Below are 22948 nucleotides of genomic sequence, written 5' to 3' on the forward strand. Positions count from 1 at the left end.
ATATGTTTTTAAAATTTGTTAAAAAATTCTTCTCTACTATTTGGTATGTAAGCATGCTTGCAAACGATGAAGCCTTGTAATAAAATGACCATCTGTCCATCAATCACCCAACTTCCGGTCTAGAACAAGGGTCCACAAACTATGAGCTTGTAGGCCGATTCCTGCCCATGGCCTGTCTTCCTTAATAAGAACTTACTGGAACACAGTCACAGCCGTGCGTTTACTTGATGTTTGTAGCTGCTTTTGGGCCACAATGAAGAGTGAAGTTGTTGTGACCGAGACCTCATGCTCAAAGGCCAACTGTAGCCACAAGGGCCGTTTACCACGTGGCCCTTTATTTTTTATTTTTATTTTTTTAAAGATTTTTTAAAATTAATTTGACAGAGAGAAACAGCCAGCGAGAGAGGGAACACAAGCAGGGGGAGTGGGAGAGGAAGAAGCAGGCTCCCAGCGGAGGAGCCTGATGTGGGGCTCGATCCCAGAACGCTGGGATCACGCCCTGGGCCGAAGGCAGTCGCTTAACGACTGAGCCACCCAGGCGCCCCGACCACGTGGCCCTTTACAAAACGGTTTGCCAGCCTCTGGTCTATGACAGAGCCGTCCGATAGAACTTCCTGAAGGGCGGGAGTGGCCTATAAATTCATGCTGTGTGGGAGCGTAGCCACTAGCCCTGTTCCTCTATTTAGCACTTGAGATCTGGCCAGTGCAACTGATTACATTTTACTTAATTTTCACTTAAATATCCATCGAAATAGGCCCAGTGTGGCTAATGGTTAGTGTGCTGGAAAGCCCGGCCCAAGCCTTTTTATCCACTTGTGAACTCCTTCCTGTTCCACCTCTCCCTCTCCTCGGCACCCCCAGAGCTAACAACTGTCTTGAATCTTGGATTTATTATTCTCTTTCTATCCAGAAATGTATATTAAAATACAGGTATCACCTATTTTGTTTTCCATCAGCAACATATTGTTTGGTTTTCCTGTTTTTGAACTTTATAAAAATGGCGTCATAGGAAATGCAGTCTTTGGCCACCTGATTTTTTCTGTCAGCATTGGATTTCTGCTGCGTTGCTTGGGGTGATTAGAGCTTTTTCTTTTCTTTTCTTTTCTTTTCTTTCTTTTCTTTTCTTTTTTTTTTTTTTTAAGATTTTATTTATGTATTTGACAGAGATAGAGACAGCCAGTGTGAGAGGGAACACAAGCAGGGGAGTGGGAGAGGAAGAAGCAGGCTCACAGCAGAGGAGCCTGATGTGGGGCTCGATCCCAGAGCGCTGGGATCACGCCCTGAGCCGAAGGCAGACGCTTAACCACTGTGCCACCCAGGCGGCCCCTGATTGGAGCTTTTTCACTTCCTCTCTGTAGAGTTCATTGTATAGCCATACCAAAAATGAGTTTTATGCATTTCTTATTAATAGAGGTTGAGGTAGTTCTCTCCCCCCCCCCTTTTTTTTGCTCCTAGGGACATTTTTGCACAGCTTCCCTGACGCAGAGTTCCTGAGTTTCTTTGGAGAAATTACCCGGCAAGGAGGATATGCAAATGTTCCAGCTTGCAAAGATCACCATCTTGTCTTCCACCACGCTTCCAACGTGCTTATTTGCATTCCTACCAGCTACGTGTAAGAGTCCCTATTGATCCGGATCCTTAACAACCCTCAGCAAGGTCAGGCTTCTTCATTTTTTGCCAACATGGTGTAAAATTGTAGCTCGTGTTGTCTTCGTCTGCATTTTACTGACTATTAATGAAGTTGATCTTTTCATATGTTGATTGGCTTTCATGTCCTACTTCTGGGAAATGCCTGTTCCTGTCTTTTGCTCGTGTGTTCAACGGGGCTGTCAGTTGTGCATGTTGCAAATAACTTCTTCCCAGCTGGTGGCTTGTCTTTTCATTTTCTTTGTGATGTCTTGATGAGTAAAAGTTCTTAATTTTAAGGTAATTGAATTTATGAATATTTTCTCCCATGGTGGGTGCTTTTTATTTTGTTGGGGAGCGCCTTTCCCGTTCTGAAGTCATAAAGATACCCTCCTATATTTTCTCCTATGAGTCTACGCATTTTGGCTTTCATATTTAAAGCTTTAATCCACCTGGGACTGGTGTCATTTATGATTTGGGGAAAGGATCCAGTTTCATTTTTCTCTGTGTGGATATCCAATTACTCACGTATAATAGCTCTTGATTTCCCCAGTGATCTGCAGTGGCACTGCTCTCTATGTCATAGATCAGATTTCCAAATATTTGTGGCTTGAGGCTCTCCATTCTGTTCTGTTGGTCTATTTGACCGTCCCTATGTCAATGCCGTATTATTTTTATTATGTGACCTTTCAAAGTCTTAATATTTGGTAGCGCAAGTGCCCTCGCCTTATTTTTCTTTGCCAGCAGCGTCTATGCTTGGGCGTGTGCTCTTCTAAGGCGGTTAGACTTAGCTTTATTAGATCCACAACAATTTTGTTGAAAATTTCATTGGAGCAGCATTGATTCTATAGACGAATTTAGAAGGAATTGACATCTTTAAATACTGTTTCCCTATCCATGAAGGACTTCTTTTCTTTTTCTTCTTTTTTCTTTTGGAAATGTCTTTAAGTTTTAGGATTCTTTCCATTCAGGGTTTTTTTTTTTTTAAAGATTTTATTTATTTATTTGACAGAGACAGAGACAGCCAGCGAGAGAGGGAACACAAGCAGGGGGAGTGGGAGAGGAAGAAGCAGGCCCATAGCGGAAGAGCCTGACGTGGGACTCGATCCCAGAACGCCGGGATCACGCCCTGAGCTGAAGGCAGACGCTCAACCGCTGTGCCACCCAGGCGCCCCCAGGTTTTTTTTTTTAAGATTTATTTATTTATTAGAGAGAGAGACAGCCAGCGAGAAAGGAACACAAGCAGGGGGAGTGGGAGAGGAAGAAGCAGGCTCATAGCGGAGGAGCCCGATGTGGGGCTCAGATCCCAGGACTCCGGGATCACGCCCTGAGCCGAAGGCGGACGCTTAACGACTGCGCTACCCAGGCGCCCCATCCATTCAGGTTTTATACATCTTTTATTAGATTTACTCCGGGTTACCTTCTGGTTTTGTTGCCATTGTAAATGATACATATTTTAAAATTACATCTTCTAAATGCAACTGATTTTTTTTTTTCCCATTCAGGAAAAGATACTTTTCTCCTTCCCTCTTACATATTGTTTTCAAAAGCTAGCAACTTTGGGGACAACTGGCTGGCTCAGTTGGTCAAGCCTGCAACTCTTTTTTTTTTTTTTTTAAGATTTTACTTATTTATTTGACAGAGAGAGAGACAGCCAGCGAGAGAGGGAACACAAGCAGGGGGAGTGGGAGAGGAAGAAGCAGGCTCATAGCGGAAGAGCCTGATGTGGGGCTCGATCCTATAACGCTAGGATCACGCCCTGAGCCGAAGGCAGACGCTTAACCGCTGTGTCACCCAGGCGCCCCAAGCCTGCAACTCTTGATCTTGGGTCCTGAGTTCAAGCCCCATGATGGGCATAGAGTGTACTTTAAAAAAAGGAAAAATCTAACAACTTTGTTACATCTCTTATCCTAACACTTTCTTTGTAGATTTTTGGGTTTTCTATAGAAATAAATATGTAATCTGTGAATGATGTACGTTTCTTTCCCTCCGATCTCTACATTTTTTATTTCATTTTTTGGTCTCACTGCACTGGCTAGGACTACTGGTTTGGCTTTGAAGAGGAGACAGGGTAGTAGCATCTTTGTCTTGTTTATTATTTTAAAGAAGATGCTAATGTTACCCATTAAGAATAAAGTTTTCTGGGGCGCCGGGGTAGTGCAGTCGTTAAGCGTCTGCCTTCGGCTCAGGGCGTGGTCGCGGGATCGAGCCCCACGTCAGGCTCCTCTGCTATGAGCCTGCTTCTTCCTCTCCCACTCCCCCTGTTGTGTTCCCTCTCTCGCTGGCTGTTTCTCTGTCGCATAAATAAATAAATAAAATCTTAAAAAAACCCCAAAGTTTTCTAAAGGTTTTGGGTAGGTAACCTTATTATTTAAGAATTTTCTCCTCCAGGGAAAAAAAAGAATTTTCTCCTCTAGTTCTAGTTTGTTAAGAGTTAAACTCATGAGTAAGCTGTTACATCCTCTCAAACGCTTCTGCATCTAATGAAAAGATAATGTGGTTTTTCTCCATTAATTTGTTAACGTGATGAATAACATTTGTAGGTTTAAAATATTAAAACATCCTTGCAATTCTAGGATAAACCCAACCTAGCCATAATATATTATCATTTTTATGCACAGCCGGGTTCAGGTTGTTATTACCTTGTTTAAGATTTTTTGCGTCTATGCTCTTGAGTGAAATTAGCCTATAATTTTCCTTTCTTGTATTCTCTCTGTTAGGTTTTGGAATCAAGGTTATACTGGCCTCATGAAATGAGCTTGGAAGTGCTCTTTTTCTAGTTTCTGTAAGTTTGTATAGGTTGCAATGATCTTCTCCTTGACACAGAGTCGTTCATGGTGTTCACTTTCTGTCTTCCTAATCTCTTCTGGAACATATGTTCCTTTAAAAATTATTCTTTAGGGGCGCCTGGGTGGCACAGCGGTTAAGCGTCTGCCTTCGGCTCAGGGCGTGATCCTGGCGTTATGGGATCGAGCCCCGCACAGGCTCCTCCGCTATGGAGCCTGCTTCTTCCTCTCCCACTCCCCCTGCTTGTGTTCCCTCTCTCGCTGGCTGTCTCTCTGTCTGTCAAATACATAAATAAAATCTTTAAAAAAAATAAAAATTATTTTTTAATACAGAATTTTGGATCAACCTTGCCAGAGATTTGTCTATTTATTATTCTTTTCACAAGGCCAATTTTTGACTTTGTTGATTGTTTTTGCTTTGCTTTGCATTAATTTAGTTTCTCTTCTTAGCTTTATTACTTTTTAAAAATCTCTTTGGGTTTATTCTGTGGTTCTTTTTATAAATTCTTTTTTTGCTTTAAAGATTTATTTATGAGAGAGAGAGACAGAGCACTCGAGAGCATGAGCAGGGGGGGGACAAAAGGAGAGGGAGAAGCAGGTTCCCCACTGAGCAGGGAGCGGGAGTGGGGGTGCTCCATGGGCAGGGGTGAGGGGTGGGGGGGGGGCTCCATCCCAGGACCCCAGGATCATGACCTGAGCCGAAGGCAGATGCTCAGCCGACTGAGCCACCCAGGCACCTCTTTTTATAATTCTTAAATCGGGTGCTTAGTTCATTAATTTTTTTGGCTTTTCATCTTTTCTGATAGAAACTTTCAAGGCTCTCTATTTTACTAGAAACACTACTTTGGCTCTACCCCCACGGTTTTGACAGGCACTATTTCATTTCATTGTTCTGTTCTAAGTGTTTTTAGATTTCCATTTGGATTTCTTCTTTGATTTATGAATTACTTGAAGAAAACTTTGAAATGTCTGAATGTATGGGGATTTTAAATTGATCTGTTTCTTACTGACTTCTACTTTAAATGCACTGCAGTCAGAGGACACGATCTGTGTGACATTTCCTTGGAATTGAAACCTGCTTTATAACCTAGTATGTAATCAGTTAAAATAACTTAGAAAAAATAAGTGCTTGAGAAGTATAATCTCTAATTGTTGGATGCAGCATTCTAGAAACTTCCATTAAATCTGCTTATTATGTCGTTTAAGTCCTTCTGACCAATTTTCTGTCTGCTTGGACTACCAGTAATGGAGAGGTGAGTATTCAAATTTACCCCCATGAAGTGGGTTTTTCTATCTTCCCGTGCACTTCCATCAATTTCTGCTTCCTATTTTTAAAAAAGATTTTATTTATTTATTTGCCAGAGAGAGAGAGAGAAAGAGAGAGAGCACACAATCAGGGGGAGCAGCAGGCTTCCCACTGAGCAGGGAGCCCGATGCGGGACTTGATCTCAGGACCCTGGGATCATGACCTGAGCCTAAGGCAGCCGCTTAACCGACCGAGCCACGCAGGCGCCCCTCTGCTGCCTAATTTTTGAGGCTATTTTATTAGGTGCATGCAGATTTAGAATTGCTGTCTTCCAGGAAAAGTGAATTTTTAAATGTTTGTGTCCCACCTTTTCTCCCCCTAATAATGCATTTGGTAAACAGCTTTTGTAAACTGTAAACAGCAAGGAGTTGGATTTAAAAAAAAATCCAGTCTAACACTATGTCTTTTTGATGGCCCGTTTAGTACTTTTAAGTTTATTGTGATTATTGTTGTCTTTTGACTTACTTTTTTTTAATCCTTACTTATTCTGTTTTTTTCCCTATTCTTTCCCCCACTTGGGAGTCTTTGTTTGGTTATTTTCTTATTCTATCCTTTTCTACTCCCTTTATTGATTTGAAATGTATATACTCATGGGGGTGCCTGGGTGGCACAGTGGTTAGGCGTCTGCCTTCGACTCAGGGCGTGATCCCGGCGTTATGGGATCGAGCCCCACATCAGGCTCTTCCGCTATGAGCCTGCTTCTTCCTCTCCCACTCCACCTGCTTGTGTTCCCTCTCTCTATCTCTGTCAAATAAATAAATAAAATCTTTAAAAAAAATGAAATGTATATACTCTTACTTCTGTATTTCTAGTGAAATACATGAAATTTGAAATTTCAAATATATTTGAAATATCCCACGTACCTAATGAAGTCTGAGACTTATTAGTATCTTAAAACCCCTTTCTAAGGAATGCAATGAGCTTTGAACACTTGAACTTTGATCACCTACAGATGTGCATGCTATTTGCAGGCAGCATTTTAGTTCTTTCTGTTCCGGTGTGTTGTTACTATTGTATACAATGTTTGTGTAGACTTGGCTACGTGTTTATCAAAGTCTTTGCTCACCATTCTTTCTTGCACACCCCATCTTTCTTCTGGGATCATTTTCCTTTCTCTTACAGCACATCCCTCAGAGGCTTCTTGGTAGAGACTTGCCTATGGCTCTTTTTACTTACTTGAAAAAAAAAATCTCCATTTCAGCCTCCGCCTGAAAGATAGTTTGGCTAAGCTCACAATTCTAGGTTGATGGTTATTTTCTCTCAGTGCTTTGAAGCTGTTCCCTGTCTTCCGGTTTCCACAGTTGCCTTTGAGAGGTGTGCTGTCGTCTAATTATCCTTTCTTTGTAGCTGGTGTGGCTTTTCCACGGAGCGGCTTTGAAGAACTTTGTCTGAGGGCGCGCTTTGCTATGCCGCTTCTCCATGTGTGGCTAGACGTGGATTTCTTCTCATCTGTCTCGTTAGATGTGTGTTTTACTCTCCTTATCTGTGCAGGCGTGACTTCCGGCAGTTCTGGAAAATTCTCAGCCATTATTTCTTCAGTTAACCCCCCTCCCCTTCTCTCTTGCCTCTTTATGGGACCTTCGTTCGGGCCACCTTGCCCTTACCTTGCCTTTCACATTTTCCATCTGCTTGTGTCTGCGCTGTGCTCTGTGTGATTTCCTCGGATCTCTCTTTCAGCTCACCCTTTGTCTCCTCCATCGTGTCCGATCTACTGTGGGTCCCATTTGTTGACTTTCAGTTGCAAGTTACCGTTTTTATTTCTAAAAGTTCTAGTGTGTTCTTTTCTAGAGCTGGCGAGCCACTTTTTAAATTGTTTCTTGTTGCTTGGTAACTCTTATGATTTCATCTTTTATTTCTTTGGAAATTTCAACCAGTTATTTAATATACTATAATTATAACAGCTAACAATTTCTTACATCCTTGGTGATCTCAGGCTATTGTTTGTTACATCCACTCACTCTCGCCTCTTGGTGTATTTGAGTTTTCAAAAAATTGTGGGTCTATATGTATATTCTTTGGGAATCCGGAGTCCCTGAATTGGAGATGCTGTCCTCCAGCGAGGATTCGTTTGCCTTTGTCAGGGGTCAAGAGTGACCCCTGCCTGGGGTCCCGTGAGCCTCTGTTGCAGTGTGTGTCCTGGGTTAGTGTTAAGGCCTACACCTTGCTTCTAGCCCAGTCTTGGTCTCCTGACGGTAGAACTTGTTCTCACTCCCTTGTTTCCCTACGGCTCTCTTCCCACCTAGATCTCAGCTCTCAAGTTTTCCTAACTCTCTGCTGATGGTGCCGGTGTGCTCAGAGCAATCCCTTATCCCTGCATGCCTAGCAATGCCTTAAAAGAAAGGCACTTTCTTTCAAGGATTGTAGTTTGAGGGCCCGATAGCCACACTGTTGCTGGGAGACGACTCCTCTGTTTTGTGCAACCCCCTACTCTCTCTCCTGTGACTTGTATGTTCTTCCTGTCTCCAGGCTATTAACCATTCTCCGTACTGATGCTAAAGAGAATTACCAAAGCATGCATGTGATCAAGTCACTTCCCTGGTTAAAACCTTCCAGGGGTCCCCACTGCCCACAGGATAAAGTTCAGGATCCTCAAGGCCTGGCCCTTGGTAGTCTTTCCAGTTTCATCCCCATGGCTTCTGGCCTCAAACTGTATGCTCTAGTAATTCCTAACTTCTCTGTGGCTCTCACCTGAGTCCATTTCCATGTCATTTGTTTATTTCCTTGCTGAGCCCAAGCTTTTTCTACTGCCTGAAATTCCCTTTCCAACTGTATCACCTGCCACCATTTCTTTCCTTCTTTTTTTTTTTTTTTTTTTTTTTTTTTGGCCTGGATAAATCTTATACATCCTATAAGGCTTATTACTTGTGCCACGTCCTTCAGGAAGCCTTCCCTTATCCTCCTCCAGGTTGGAGGGCTGTTCTTCTTCTTCTTTTTTAAAAATATATATTTCTTAATTTATTTGAGAGAGAGAGAGAGAAATTGGGGGGAGGGAGGGCGAGGGAGAGAGAAACTCAAGTAGACTTGGTGCTGAGCATGGAGCTGGACTTGGGGCTCGATCTCACAACACTGAGATCACGACCTGAACTGAAACCAAGTGTTGGATGCTCAGTCAACTGCACTACCCTAAATACATTTCTTTCTTTTTTTTTTTTTTAAGATTTTTAATTTATTCATTTGACAGAGAGAGAGCAGGAGCAGGGGGAGGGGCAGAGGGAGAGGGAGAAGCAGACTTCCTGCTGAGCAGGGAACCTGATGCGGGGCTCAATCCCAGGACCCTGGGACCATGACCTGAGCTGAAGGCAGATGCTTAATCGACTGAGTCCGCCAGGTGCCCCCCATGTGCCTCAGTTTTGTTAAAGATTTTTTTTATTTGTTTGAGAGAGAGAGAGAGAGAGGGAGAGAGAACAAGCTGGGGGACTCCTCTATCCCCTGGATAGACTCCTCTGTCTTCCCAGAGTCCCCCGGGCTTACCTCTCTCTCAGCAGTCACCAACTCATGTTGAAAGTTACCATTTATGCATTTGCTTCTCCACTAAACTGGGGGTGCCGCTTGACGTCAGGGATGGTTTCTCACTGTCTGGGTATTTACACTGCTTGGCACAGTCCTGGCAGGGAGAAGTCCCTCCATAACATTTGTTGGATTGAACACAGACCCTTTTTTCCCATCCTGAAATTTCTCTTGCCTGAAATTATTTGAGAAGCACTTTTACATATGGGGACATCTTTTGATGTCATGGATGTGAGGTTCCCTACCGGGGCTCAGAATAAGAAAGTTCCTTTAGCTAGATGAGGTCTGTTGGACACACGGACTGGTGGGTATCTGGCTTCCTTGTTGGGCATGTGCCATTGTGGGTCTTGTCCTCTTTCAGTTTCTGTGCCGTCCTGTGTTGTGGCTAGCAGTGATAATACTTATTATATGTTTGTTAGAAATATTAAATGAGGTGCTATGTGCTCAGGGCTTGGCACACAGTAGGTATTCAAAAAAATCTAGGTCCTTTTTTCCATTAATGATTGAATTCCTTAAGGTTGGGAACCCTGTGTTATTTATTTCCTTGGTTCCCACTCCATGTGGTACAAGACCTACCACAAAAGGGATACAGTTAATGTCTGATAAGTGCCTGTGTGCATGAAACCTCAACTTTCAGAACAGGACTACCCTTCTTGGGGCATCTCTGGTTTCCGTAGCCTGTGGCTACGCCCCACCCCCACCCCACAGTACTTTGGGATCTGTCAAAACCAATTAGAGCTTTCTCTTCTCAAAAGACAAAACCCAGCAAGAGGTCAGACACTTGGCGGGAAATTCTAGCTTTTCTGAGGTTGAGCCTTACAGGCAGTCCACAGGCTGTGGCCCCTGAATCTGTCGTTTCCAAGACTGCGTGATGCCCTCTATGCTTATACCGAGATTCTCCATCTGCTCTTGCTGTCACATCGTGAAGAAGATTGCTTTCTTATTATGTCACACCATGTCCCCGACGTGAGGCCCTGTATGAGAAGTCTCTTTCAGAATTAGTTCCTGGAAATAGTGTACCTGTGGAGGAACTGATCTGCTTCCTCCTTTCTGAAAATCGGTATCAGAACTTAGCATTTCATTTCTTGCCCTGGCTACCTGGAAGCTCAAAGTCAGATTTCAGGACCAATTACAACAACTATGGCAACCCTTCAGATGGCTATTTTTATTCTTGAGCAATACGAATCTGTTGAACGAATTAGGCTTTCCTGTTGTAAGCCGTCTCGTTCCCTTTTGGGAAAGAAATACAGCACACAGGGGTTTCAAAACTATGACAGTACTCATAGCAGGTAGTCACTGAAACGACACAAAGAGATGGGGGGCGGGGGGAGCAGGGGGTGAATCGGTGGGGTGCTGGCAAGAGCTGTGTGGTCCTGGGGCACGACTGCCCCTGTGCACATCCCAGCTCTGCCCGTCACTCCCCCGGAGCTCTCATGCACATTTGATAACCTTTCTGAGTGTCCTCCGTTGTAATAGGGATCATCATTGTCACTACTTTAAAAGGTCACCATGAAGATTAACGAGCATAGTTCCTGCAAATTACTTAACGTGGGGTCTGCCACAGAATAAACCTCCGTTTGTTGTTTTTTTTTTAAGATTTTATTTATTTATTTGAGAGAGAGAGCACAAGCAGGGGGAGCAGGAGAGAGAGAAGCAGACTCCCCATTGAGCAGGGAGCCCGACTCGGGGCTCGATCCCAGGACCCTGGGATCATGACCTGATCTGAAGGCAGACGCTTAACCGACTGAGCCACCCAGGCGTCCCCACCTCCAATTGTTTTGAAGGTCTCGCACTGAACACTGGAGCCTGGGTGGTTGTAGAGACAAGAAGCAGGGAAGAAGGATGCGGTTGTAAGAGAATCTCGATGTTGGTGGTGGCTGGGCACAGGTGCTTTGTTCGGTTTCCCCCGAGGCCTCGCCAGCCTGGGAGAGGTACCCGTGGAGTCACATTAACAGTCACAACCCGTCCTTGGCTGGCTTCTCTTCCCATCTGTTCACCAGGATTTCCAGAAGCCTGCCGGGCTCGTCCAGTTATTTCTGGGAGCGTCCAGGGGCTTCTGCGCGGTGTTCATGAAGGATCCGACCAGCTTGAGGTGCCTTGCGGCGTCCGCCGTGTGCTCTGGCTCGGGCTCCCGCTCCCTGCCCCCTTGGTGTCCGCTGCCTGTGCGCTTGCTGGAGGCTGCCTCCCNTGAGCAGGGAACCTGATGCGGGGCTCAATCCCAGGACCCTGGGACCATGACCTGAGCTGAAGGCAGATGCTTAATCGACTGAGTCCGCCAGGTGCCCCCCATGTGCCTCAGTTTTGTTAAAGATTTTTTTTATTTGTTTGAGAGAGAGAGAGAGAGAGGGAGAGAGAACAAGCTGGGGGACTCCTCTATCCCCTGGATAGACTCCTCTGTCTTCCCAGAGTCCCCCGGGCTTACCTTTCTCTCAGCAGTCACCAACTCATGTTGAAAGTTACCATTTATGCATTTGCTTCTCCACTAAACTGGGGGTGCCGCTTGACGTCAGGGATGGTTTCTCACTGTCTGGGTATTTACACTGCTTGGCACAGTCCTGGCAGGGAGAAGTCCCTCCATAACATTTGTTGGATTGAACACAGACCCTTTTTTCCCATCCTGAAATTTCTCTTGCCTGAAATTATTTGAGAAGCACTTTTACATATGGGGACATCTTTTGATGTCATGGATGTGAGGTTCCCTACCGGGGCTCAGAATAAGAAAGTTCCTTTAGCTAGATGAGGTCTGTTGGACACACGGACTGGTGGGTATCTGGCTTCCTTGTTGGGCATGTGCCATTGTGGGTCTTGTCCTCTTTCAGTTTCTGTGCCGTCCTGTGTTGTGGCTAGCAGTGATAATACTTATTATATGTTTGTTAGAAATATTAAATGAGGTGCTATGTGCTCAGGGCTTGGCACACAGTAGGTATTCAAAAAAATCTAGGTCCTTTTTTCCATTAATGATTGAATTCCTTAAGGTTGGGAACCCTGTGTTATTTATTTCCTTGGTTCCCACTCCATGTGGTACAAGACCTACCACAAAAGGGATACAGTTAATGTCTGATAAGTGCCTGTGTGCATGAAACCTCAACTTTCAGAACAGGACTACCCTTCTTGGGGCATCTCTGGTTTCCGTAGCCTGTGGCTACGCCCCACCCCCACCCCACAGTACTTTGGGATCTGTCAAAACCAATTAGAGCTTTCTGTTCTCAAAAGACAAAACCCAGCAAGAGGTCAGACACTTGGCGGGAAATTCTAGCTTTTCTGAGGTTGAGCCTTACAGGCAGTCCACAGGCTGTGGCCCCTGAATCTGTCGTTTCCAAGACTGCGTGATGCCCTCTATGCTTATACCGAGATTCTCCATCTGCTCTTGCTGTCACATCGTGAAGAAGATTGCTTTCTTATTATGTCACACCATGTCCCCGACGTGAGGCCCTGTATGAGAAGTCTCTTTCAGAATTAGTTCCTGGAAATAGTGTACCTGTGGAGGAACTGATCTGCTTCCTCCTTTCTGAAAATCGGTATCAGAACTTAGCATTTCATTTCTTGCCCTGGCTACCTGGAAGCTCAAAGTCAGATTTCAGGACCAATTACAACAACTATGGCAACCCTTCAGATGGCTATTTTTATTCTTGAGCAATACGAATCTGTTGAACGAATTAGGCTTTCCTGTTGTAAGCCGTCTCGTTCCCTTTTGGGAAAGAAATACAGCACACAGGGGTTTCAAAACTATGACAGTACTCATAGCATAGTCACTGAAACGACACAAAGAGATGGGGGGCGGGGGGAGCAGGGGGTGAATCGGTGGGGTGCTGGCAAGAGCTGTGTGGTCCTGGGGCACGACTGCCCCTGTGCACATCCCAGCTCTGCCCGTCACTCCCCCGGAGCTCTCATGCACATTTGATAACCTTTCTGAGTGTCCTCCGTTGTAATAGGGATCATCATTGTCACTACTTTAAAAGGTCACCATGAAGATTAACGAGCATAGTTCCTGAAAATTACTTAACGTGGGGTCTGCCACAGAATAAACCTCCGTTTGTTGTTTTTTTTTAAGATTTTATTTATTTATTTGAGAGAGAGAGCACAAGCAGGGGGAGCAGGAGAGAGAGAAGCAGACTCCCCATTGAGCAGGGAGCCCGACTCGGGGCTCGATCCCAGGACCCTGGGATCATGACCTGATCTGAAGGCAGACGCTTAACCGACTGAGCCACCCAGGCGTCCCCACCTCCAATTGTTTTGAAGGTCTCGCACTGAACACTGGAGCCTGGGTGGTTGTAGAGACAAGAAGCAGGGAAGAAGGATGCGGTTGTAAGAGAATCTCGATGTTGGTGGTGGCTGGGCACAGGTGCTTTGTTCGGTTTCCCCCGAGGCCTCGCCAGCCTGGGAGAGGTACCCGTGGAGTCACATTAACAGTCACAACCCGTCCTTGGCTGGCTTCTCTCCCCATCTGTTCACCAGGATTTCCAGAAGCCTGCCGGGCTCGTCCAGTTATTTCTGGGAGCGTCCAGGGGCTTCTGCGCGGTGTTCATGAAGGATCCGACCAGCTTGAGGTGCCTTGCGGCGTCCGCCGTGTGCTCTGGCTCGGGCTCCCGCTCCCTGCCCCCTTGGTGTCCGCTGCCTGTGCGCTTGCTGGAGGCTGCCTCCCACTTCACAGCTGCGGGGGGCCCTCCGTAGGTCACCTACATTCTGGGGACAGAGAAGGCTTTTCTAAGCAAGGCACACAGGTCAGAAGCTATAAAAGAAAACACTGTCAAGTTTGACCTCATAAAAATAAAAATCTCCTGTAAGACAAATGACACCATACACAGAGCTGAAAGACAAGCAACAGACTGGGACTTGAAGGGGAACGAGGACGATAATCTCAACTTTTCCCCGAAGTGTCTCGGTCTTAGGGGGCAAGGAAGGAGGGGTTATTTCCCTGGGGCTGGGGGTTGGTGCCAGGTCTACCCATGGGGCTGACTCCGAATTAATCTGATGATGCTTTCTCCATCAGCCAGAAATGAGATCATCCCTTCTAAGAGGGCCGTGTTGACAGGTGGGTCACTTTTCATGGCTTCCTATTACACAGAGTCCGGGGTGGGCCAGTAGCCTGGCACAGCTCCCCCAGAGCCCCACGAATCCCTAACCTGCCGGCGTATCCTGCGACAAAATCCTCCTGGCACCAGCTGAGCTTCTGAACCACCTCTGCCCACTCCCGGCCCCGATCCTAACTGGGGGCTCCCCAGCACCCTCACAGCATGAAGAGCGCCATCCCCGTTCCCTGCCCCAGGAGGTCAGGAGGATGGGGGCTGCGCCGGCTGTCCGCTGGGAGGCTAATGCGCAGGGTCAGGGGCAGCAGCGAGACGCGTGTGTTCACGGCAGCTCGGAGGGGTCCGGGTGACAGGGGCATATCCACCTCTCACCTGGCTCAGGTGCACGGACCGCCCAAGCCTGGGGCCAGCGATGGATCTCCCCATAACTGCCCTGCCAAGTGGCCGCTGATACCCTTGGGCTGCTGTGTGCCTGGGGAGTCCTGCAGGGGTGTCCTCTGGGGGAGGCCAGAGAGCTAGAAGCAGGGGTGTGACAAATGTGGAAAGGGCGGATTCCACTCAGGTGAGGACCAGAGCCATGGGGGCGGGACAGGCCCACTCACATGCTGGGCAGCCTGGGACTGCCGTCACATCTAAGTCTGGCGAGTTCTGTGCTGTCAGACACATCAGAACAAGTTCAGGAATGGGAACGCTTTGTCTGCTGGACTTGCCCACAGGCCACCAGGGAGACCCGCAGGGTCAGGGGGACTCCTGAAGGAGAGTTCCAGAGGTGGCGGGGATCCGTGGCTGTTCACGTGGCGCTGGGTGCCCACCGCATCCTCCTGCTGAGCACTGGGCCCCCCACGCCTCTGGCAGAGAGTGGGGATGGCAGGCAAGAACAGGGGCCTGGCTGGAAGGATCAGGACTCTTCCCACGGGCACCTCCGTGTTATTGTCAGGACCAGGTAGACAGACTCACCAGTGAGACACTGCCAAGGGCTGTGGGAACAATGGGGAAGGACCTGGTTGCCCCCCCAGTGCTGCTCCCTGACCTTACGAGCCCTGCTGGATGGCTTTGGCCCCTTGAAGATGCACAGAACTCCAGCTAGTCGGACTGTCTTTCTGCTCCGAGATGGCAGAGAATGTCAAGTACAAATGGGACCCTGACCTCTCGTGTAAGAAGCCAGGCAGGAGACTTACCTGGTGAGCCTTCCAGGCACTGGGCCTCAGAAGTGAACGTCCTGACATTTCTTGCCTTTGAGAATCAAGACCTCTTGGCTGGGATTCATCAGTTGCCTGCGACGCCCAGGCTTGTTGTGCTGGGTGGGGGTCGGAAGGCAGCCACAGTGGCCTCAGTGGTGTGAGCGAGGCAGCCATCAGCATGTGGGTTCCTTCTGGAATTGACTTGAATTGGGACATTTTTGCAGGTGTTTGACTGTGAGAAATGCCTCTCCCGCTGCAAAGCCCGCGTCCGAGGCCAGCATTTCCATTCACATGGCAGCTGGGAAGGTGTGTTTTCTGGGGGGCTTAGAGAGCAGAGAATTTCTTTCCCTGTCATGTACAAGTCCAGGGTTGGAGGGGCTCTGGGATGTTAATGGACTCTGGCTCCTGGCAGCTTATCGATCACCATCCCCAGGGTGCACCTGTTGTCCTCATGGTCCAAAGTGACAGATCCACATTTTAGGAAACAGTCTGGAGGATGGGATGAAGAAAGATGCAAGGCGAGCTCCAGCTTCCTTCTAAATAAGGTCCCAGGAGCGGCCACACACCTCTTCAGGACCAGGCCCTAGTGACGGGCCAGAGCCGGCTGCAAGGGAGGCTGGAGGCTGTGGAACCTGGGTGTCTATGTGGAGGGCATCCTGACTTGAATACGAGTGGAACCAATGGGCAGCATTTTAATTTTATTTAATAAAGTAATTAATTTTTAAAGTAAGCTCTATGCAGGGCTTGAACTCATGAACTGGAGGTCAAGAGTCACATACGTGCTCTACTGACTGAGCCAGCCAACCTCCCCTGACAGCATTTTTGATTATGTAATATTCATATATGGCTTGCTACGTGCCGGTCACTATTCTAACTAAGCATTTTACAGATATTAATTCATTTGGTCCTTACAAGAATCGACAGGGCAACTATAAGCAGCACCCCCATTTTCTAGATGAATAGGAGAGGTTCGGTAACCAATTTGACATTGCCCAGTAAGTGTCTGAGCCAGGGGGCGGGGAAGACCCAGGCAACCTAGCTTTACACTTCGTGCGCTCAGCTCCTGCGCCGTTCTGCTGGTCCGCTCCTGTGGGGCTGCTGCCCTTCGCTAGGCTGTGGGGTGGCTTCGCAGGGCCGACAGCCTCCGGGGTAAGTTCAGGAATTGAGCCAGCTGGCTGTGGGTGCCCTTTGCTGCAACAGCACAGGACCAGCCCTGGGGCCCTGGTGATGCTGGTCACTGCAGGCAGGGGCGTGAGAACCACCCCGGAAGGACAGAGCTGGAAGCTGCCCCTCATTCCATGGTGGAGAGATGTGGGGTTTTGCTGGTGTGTATGGGACAGGTAGAGGGCGACAGGGCAGGTGCAGGGGAGCCACAGGAAAAGTGATAGATGGCCCTGCAGATGAAAGTGCCCCTGTTGGAGCTCGGTGCATGGGGATCATCAAGGCAGAAGATGGGCCCCCCTCTAGATAGACTCTGAGGACGGTGACCCCAGAGCTGTGGGGAGTGGGGAGTGAGAGGTGAGGACAGACGAGGGTCAGGGTGGTGATGTAGGGGCAGTGGCTTGTGGGACAGGGTGCTTAATTCTGTTCCCCTTTGAGAATTACTCACCTAGGGTGACTGGGAGGACCAGAGCGCTTGGGGCTTTCCACACAGTGGACAGCCTGGGGGTGTGAGGAAAGACCAGGCCATCAAGCAAGGAGTTAACAAGGATCCAGGCTCCTCCCCAGGTCCTCTGAGCAGGGTGGCCACACGATGAGGGCCTCTTTTTCAGGGATAGTGACTGTTTTGGGAGACGCAGCCGAGAACAAGGAATTCTGGTGTCCAGCTGGCACAACCAGCCGTGTCCCTCTCCTCCAGGGTCAATGCTCTTTGCAAGGCTCTGAGGTTATAGCTTTTACAAATGGTCTTACAGAGTGGGAGCATCTTTTCTTTTCTGAAGCCCTCCCTTCTGCCCTGGTTGGCAAGGCTGAATCAGCAGGAATAAATGAAAAGACATTACTTCTCTGTGGGGGCCCAGGTCCCTTTGTGTTTCCAATGGTTGGCTTCTCCTAGGGAGTGAGTGTGTGCATGTGAGTGCAAGGCATCTTGGGACGACCCAGCTGGTGGGTTTCTGCTGGCCCTTTAAGCTCTGTCCTTCAAGTGCTACTGTGGGAGAAAAGAAGGGGAGCCAGGGTGTGGCGTGGAGGGAAGGGCCAACCGGGAAAATGAAACCATTCAGAGTATTTAAGCAGAGGGAATTCAGTGCAGGGTATTGGCCACATGGCTTATAGAAAGGGCGAGAAGCTAGCAAGGAGACCATGAGGCAGACCTGATACTGTTAACAGCTGGGAGCCGTTACCACTCCTTGGAAGGAGACACAAGGCAAGAAGCAGGGTTCCTGAAACTCAGGGCTGGGTCACGTCACCCCATGGAGGGCCTGCCAGGCACAAGCTGAAGCCCCAGATGGAGACACAGCTGTCGTCAGAGATGCTACCTGAGGAGGGAGGACGGCAGTGCTCTGGCCTCTCCCTTCCTCCTGCCCTCCAGTCTCCCATGAATGCCTCCTATTGTCCCAGGGGCCTGGGACGCACAGCCTGCAGGGGCCAGCCCCTGGGTCCGAGGAGCAAGGCAGGGCTCTGAGGACAGACAGATCTGGGACTGACACAGGGAGAAACTGGAGGGAAGCCTGTGGGAAAGAAGGGGTGAGGGGCGGGCTCCTGGGCTGGGAGCCCAGCCTGACTCCTGATAGTGGTGTGGGAGCAGTCATTGGATGCTGGGGCATCCTGCCGATGTCTGGGATCTGAGAACAGCCCCCAGCACTCTGTTGGGGGGCCCTGCTGGGGTGCTCTGCTCCCAGGTGAGGGGACAATCAGTCTGCTGGCCCTGCGTCCTCAGGTGGGCCTGGGAGAGGTGGCAGAGGAGCTCCTGGAGCTGTCCTCTGTGGTTGGAGAGGGGCACATGGGTTGGAAGGTGCTGCTCCCTGGGGTGGTGTGGAGGGAGATGGGATGCCAGCAGAGGCCGCTGTAGGTGGCCCAGGCCATGGGAGTAAGAGAACAGCATGGATTTGCAGGATTTCAAGGAGGGAGAATCAAGAGGATTTGAACACTCTTTGGATGTGATCAGGGGGACATGACATGGGACATACTTTCCCTCCCATCGGAGGATGTAAAGATGGTCCTGGCTGCCTAAGTGTGATGCTGGGGGCCATGCCCCGGGGGGCCTTTCCGAGGCAGGTCCCCATGTAACGAACCATATCCCGGTTCAGAGGAGGCTTCTGGGGAGAGACCAAAAATGAGCAGGTGCTGCGGGAGGTCAAGTGGGGCTATGGAGACTGCCTGCTGCCCTCTTCCAGGAGGCCGGAACCCTGGGGTCAGGGGCTGCTGGGACAGCCTTGGAGCCCCATACTGGGTGGAAGGGTGTGGGGAGTCCCAGGAGCTCGGGGGCCCAAGTCTGCTCAGGGCAAGACCTCTCACTCAAGTCCAAGCCTGGGGACAAAGGCCTCAGCTGGCCACAGGCCTGTCCCTCAGGCTGGTCCTGGAAGCTCTGTAGGGTCCTGGGACACCCTGACCTGTGCTCGTCAGCCACAGAGATGGAGCCCGCTGGTCTATAGGCTGTGAGCCTTTGCTTCCCCGGCTGAGAATATGTGGTCAGTCCTTTCTGCCCCCGCTCAAACCCTGGCCTGGACATCAGGGTCCCCTCTTCCTGTCCAGGCTCTGAGCTCACCCCTGGGCCTGCCTACCATTCCTGGGAAAGAGGAATTACCAGCAAGTCTCAGAACAGCATGGCTTCCTCCTGGACATGAGAAAGCAGAAATCAGAGGTGGCACTGTTGGGCTGTAAACCCTGGGCTCAGGTCAAAGACCTGTCCCATTTCACAGATGGGGAAACACAGAGACCCAGAAAGAAGATGACATTTACGGTCACTAGACAGAGTTGGGAATAACAACCCTGTGCATGGAAACTTGGAGGAACTGAGTCTCACTGAGTTAATGACAGTCACGATGGGGTTCCTCTTACTTCTAGGACCCTAGCTGCTCCCCATGCTCCCCCCCATCCCAGGTTCTTTCTCCCCTGTGGGGAGCCCCGACCCACGACAGGCTCTGCTTTCAGCCCCTTCACCCCAACCAGCCTGTGGCTCCCCTGGGATGGGAAATGCATCCTCTCTCCTCGGAGACCCCTAGTCCACAGCAAAGTCTTGGAGACTTGAATTGAAGAAGATGTTCCTTTCACTGTGATAGGCCCAGACCCTGGAGCCTGGAGGGAAATGTGCCATTTAGATGATGGAGCTGCTGATGCTGTCACTCCCAATCTGGAGAGCTGTGACCTGGCCACCACCTTCTCCTGACCCTACCCAGGGGATCTGGATAGCTCTGAGGCAGAGAGAAGGGCCCTGGGACCCAGGCCCCCAAAGCTGGTCCTCCCAAAAACAAAGAACCTGGCTTCCCTCTCCCGTGGGCTGCTTGTATCTTCCCCAATGGCCAGCAGGTGGTGCTGTGTCCCCAGCTTTGCCCAGCCTCCGGTCTGGCTCTGCAGTTGGGCTCTGCTGGTGTTGGAGGCTGGGCTGCATCCTGCCAAGGCCCCTTCGTGGCTCTCTTCCTGCCTCTGCTGGTGGTTTCTGGTGGGGGCAGGATGTCTCCCAGGGCTGGCAGAGGCAGCACAAGCTCATGGCATGCCCCTCATCCCAGCTCCTTGCTATCCTCAGAGGTTTCTCTGCTGCCCAGGTGGCCTGTTCTTAGCGGCCTGGCTGTTTCATTCCCCACCGATTTCTATGTGCTGTGCACTGTGCTGGGTGCAGCTCAGGTACTCATCACACAACTGTGTGACGTAGGTACCCATTGTCCGGATGAGAACACCGAGGTCAGGGTACTCAGCAAACATGTGGCAGAGCCAGGCCTGCAGCCTGTCTGACTCACACCTGTGTTTTAATCCCATCATTAGACTGTAGCTGTGTCCTGGAGGGATTACTGCTTTTAGGCAAATGGCCCCAAATCTGGGACCCTCCTTTGCTCCTCCACCACCGTGACCCTGGGGTACTTTGAGCATCCATACGGGACCCTGAGCTGAGCCAGAGGGGACAGCTTGAGGGAGCAGCGTGGGCCTGCCAGGGCAGGCGGTGTCTTACCCTGACTTCACACGCGCAGTCAGTGCAGGGGGTGGGGGGCAGGACGAGGGAGTGACGGTGGGCATCCAGGGCAGAAAGGGTGCCTGTCCCAGCCACTGCTGTCCCAGCCTCTGCTGCTTCTTCACCCTGCTTCTCCCTGGCGCGTCCCTCTCCCTCTTCCTGACCTCATTTCCAGTTCCCGGGTATCTAGATGCCTCTCCCTCCCCGACTGTCTGTCCCCAGTTCTCTCTTTTACTCTGTCTCTGCTGCTCTGTCAGCTCGTCTTTCTCTCTTTTTGTGTCTCTGTCTCTCTCCAACAGGATCGGAGTTAAGTGACAAAAGAAAAATGATCCCCTCCTGCCAGGGTTATTAAAATCATGTTCTACAATGGAACCGCCAGAAGAGCCCCAGTTAATGACGGATGATGAGGCCACAGCTTCCCCACAGCTGGGAGTGAGGCGATAGGCTCTGCGGCAGGATTACCACCAATTACTCTGGGCAGAGTGCGCAGCCCCTCTCCTCGCCTTCCAGATCGCCGCCCTCCTGCTCCGGGCAGATAAAGTCTCACTCCCGGCGGGGAGGCTGGCGCTGGGGTATGGGAGAGGAGGAGACAGGTCCCTGGGAGCCAGGCAGCCCTCCAATTTGCAAGGATTATCTCAGTTTACCCAAGACTTCCCCATCTCACATCGGCCTTGGAGACAGGCAAGGCAGGATTCTGAGCTCTATGGAGATCAGGGCTCAGAGAAGTTAGGTAACTTGTCCAAGGTCACACAGCCAGCCAGGGCTGGTACTTGAACTCCAAACTCCAATGTCTTTTTTATTTCTTAGTCAGCCTTGTGTCCATGGAAGGAGCATTGGAAAAGAAATGTTTTGTTCAGCAGAAAATGATAGACCTTGGTCAACCAGGTTTTGATCCGGTTGGGACTGCAATGAGAGTAAGCAAGTATGGGGTGCCTCGGTGGCCCAGTCAGTTAAGCGTCCCACTCTTGATTTGGACTCAGATCATGATCTTAGGGTGGTGAGATTAAGACTCACGTTGGGCTCCGTGCTCAGCAAGGAGCCTGCTTGAGATTCTCTCCTTCTCCCTCTGCCCCTCCCCCATGCTGTCTTTCTCTCTCTCTCAAATAAATAAATAAATAAAATCTTAAAAAAAAGAAAAGAAAAGAATAAGCAAGTGCATTGCAACAAAGTGGATTTGGGTTAGACACTGGGAAGGACTTCCTAAAGGAGTGGACACTAATATAGATGAATGAGAGTCTGTGGTTTTGCCTTCTCTGGTGGTCACTCAGAACAAGAGGGACCATCTTGGTAGTCTTTCTAAGCTAGACAGATTTCTGGAGCTACAGAATTCCAACCGATCCAAGGGAGTTTGAGGGTCTAGGGATGGGATATGACAGAGTCAGGGAGACGTAACAGGGAAAATTACAGAAGAGATAAAGAGGCCCATTTGTTAAACATAGGCCCAAGGCCCAGCCCTGGGAGTGTGGGTGGGGGATGCCAGGGCCCACAGGATACAGACGCAGCCTGTGTGGGATGGGGTCACATCTCACAAAGCCCTCTCATGGGAGCTCATTCAAGTTTCCCATCCTCGCTTCAGGTAGACAACTGATGAATTACCATCCTGATTGTGCAGAGGAGGAAAATGAGTCTCCAAGAAGGGAGTGGGTTAGGTAAGGTCAGAATAACGAGGTAAGACCCTGATGTCCCAGCTCCATACTCTGGATCTTTCCATGCCGCCAGACTGGGAGGAGGCCAGTGGGGGCTGCAGCATCCCAGGGGACTGTGAGCCACCTCCTGACCGATCCTGCCTCCTGCACTAGCCTGACCGCTGGCTCCATAGTGGCCCCCCGGGGGCTGGGGGGCTGGTGCCAGAACCACGGTCTGCAGAATGAGTGACTATCTCTTTCCCATCTGGATTCTGTTATTTTTCAGTTTATTCTGGTCAAAACGCACAAGATGAACGTCTAGAGGGAAAAAATGATAATCTTTGAGAAAATTGAAAAGATAGATCATTGTTTGGGGCTGGGGGCTTGGGGGCCTCGCAGGCTGGTTCTCCCTGACTGATTGCTGGGGGCCTGGCTCAGCCCGTGTCTGCACTCACGGCGTCTCTGCCTGCCTGGGATCCACAGGGCATCTCTTTCCACCCTTGGGACTCTGTCCAGGACGTGGTCTCTGCGGTATAAGTGGTGGGGGCTGGGAGGGAAGAGAAGTGGAGCCACAGGCCCTCAGTTTCCTTCCCTGGGAACATGGGCCTGGTCTGGCTATTTTTGTGGCCTCCAGATTGTTCCCTGGAGGAGAGAAACCCGTCTTAGCACTATTAGCTGAGGTATATTGAGCCTTTATGATAGACCAGGCATCTCCTAACCACCTTCCGCGTATTCTGGGGACTGTTCACCTTTTGGACTCCTCACGCCAACCCTCTATGCTAGTCCCAT

The 22948-nt window shown here is 49.5% G+C and overlaps 1 long non-coding RNA gene across 1 annotated transcript; it reads left to right on the top strand.

Annotated features, from left to right (window-relative positions):
• Positions 1-621: 621 nt before the first annotated feature.
• Positions 622-22948, top strand: LOC117797432. The gene is made up of 3 exons (XR_004622391.1): positions 622-930; positions 1456-1656; positions 22111-22948. It is a non-coding gene; the product is annotated as an uncharacterized LOC117797432 (long non-coding RNA).

The sequence above is a fragment of the Ailuropoda melanoleuca genome, chromosome 2 (assembly GCF_002007445.2).
Source record: "Ailuropoda melanoleuca isolate Jingjing chromosome 2, ASM200744v2, whole genome shotgun sequence".
NCBI classification, from domain to species: Eukaryota; Metazoa; Chordata; class Mammalia; order Carnivora; family Ursidae; genus Ailuropoda; species Ailuropoda melanoleuca.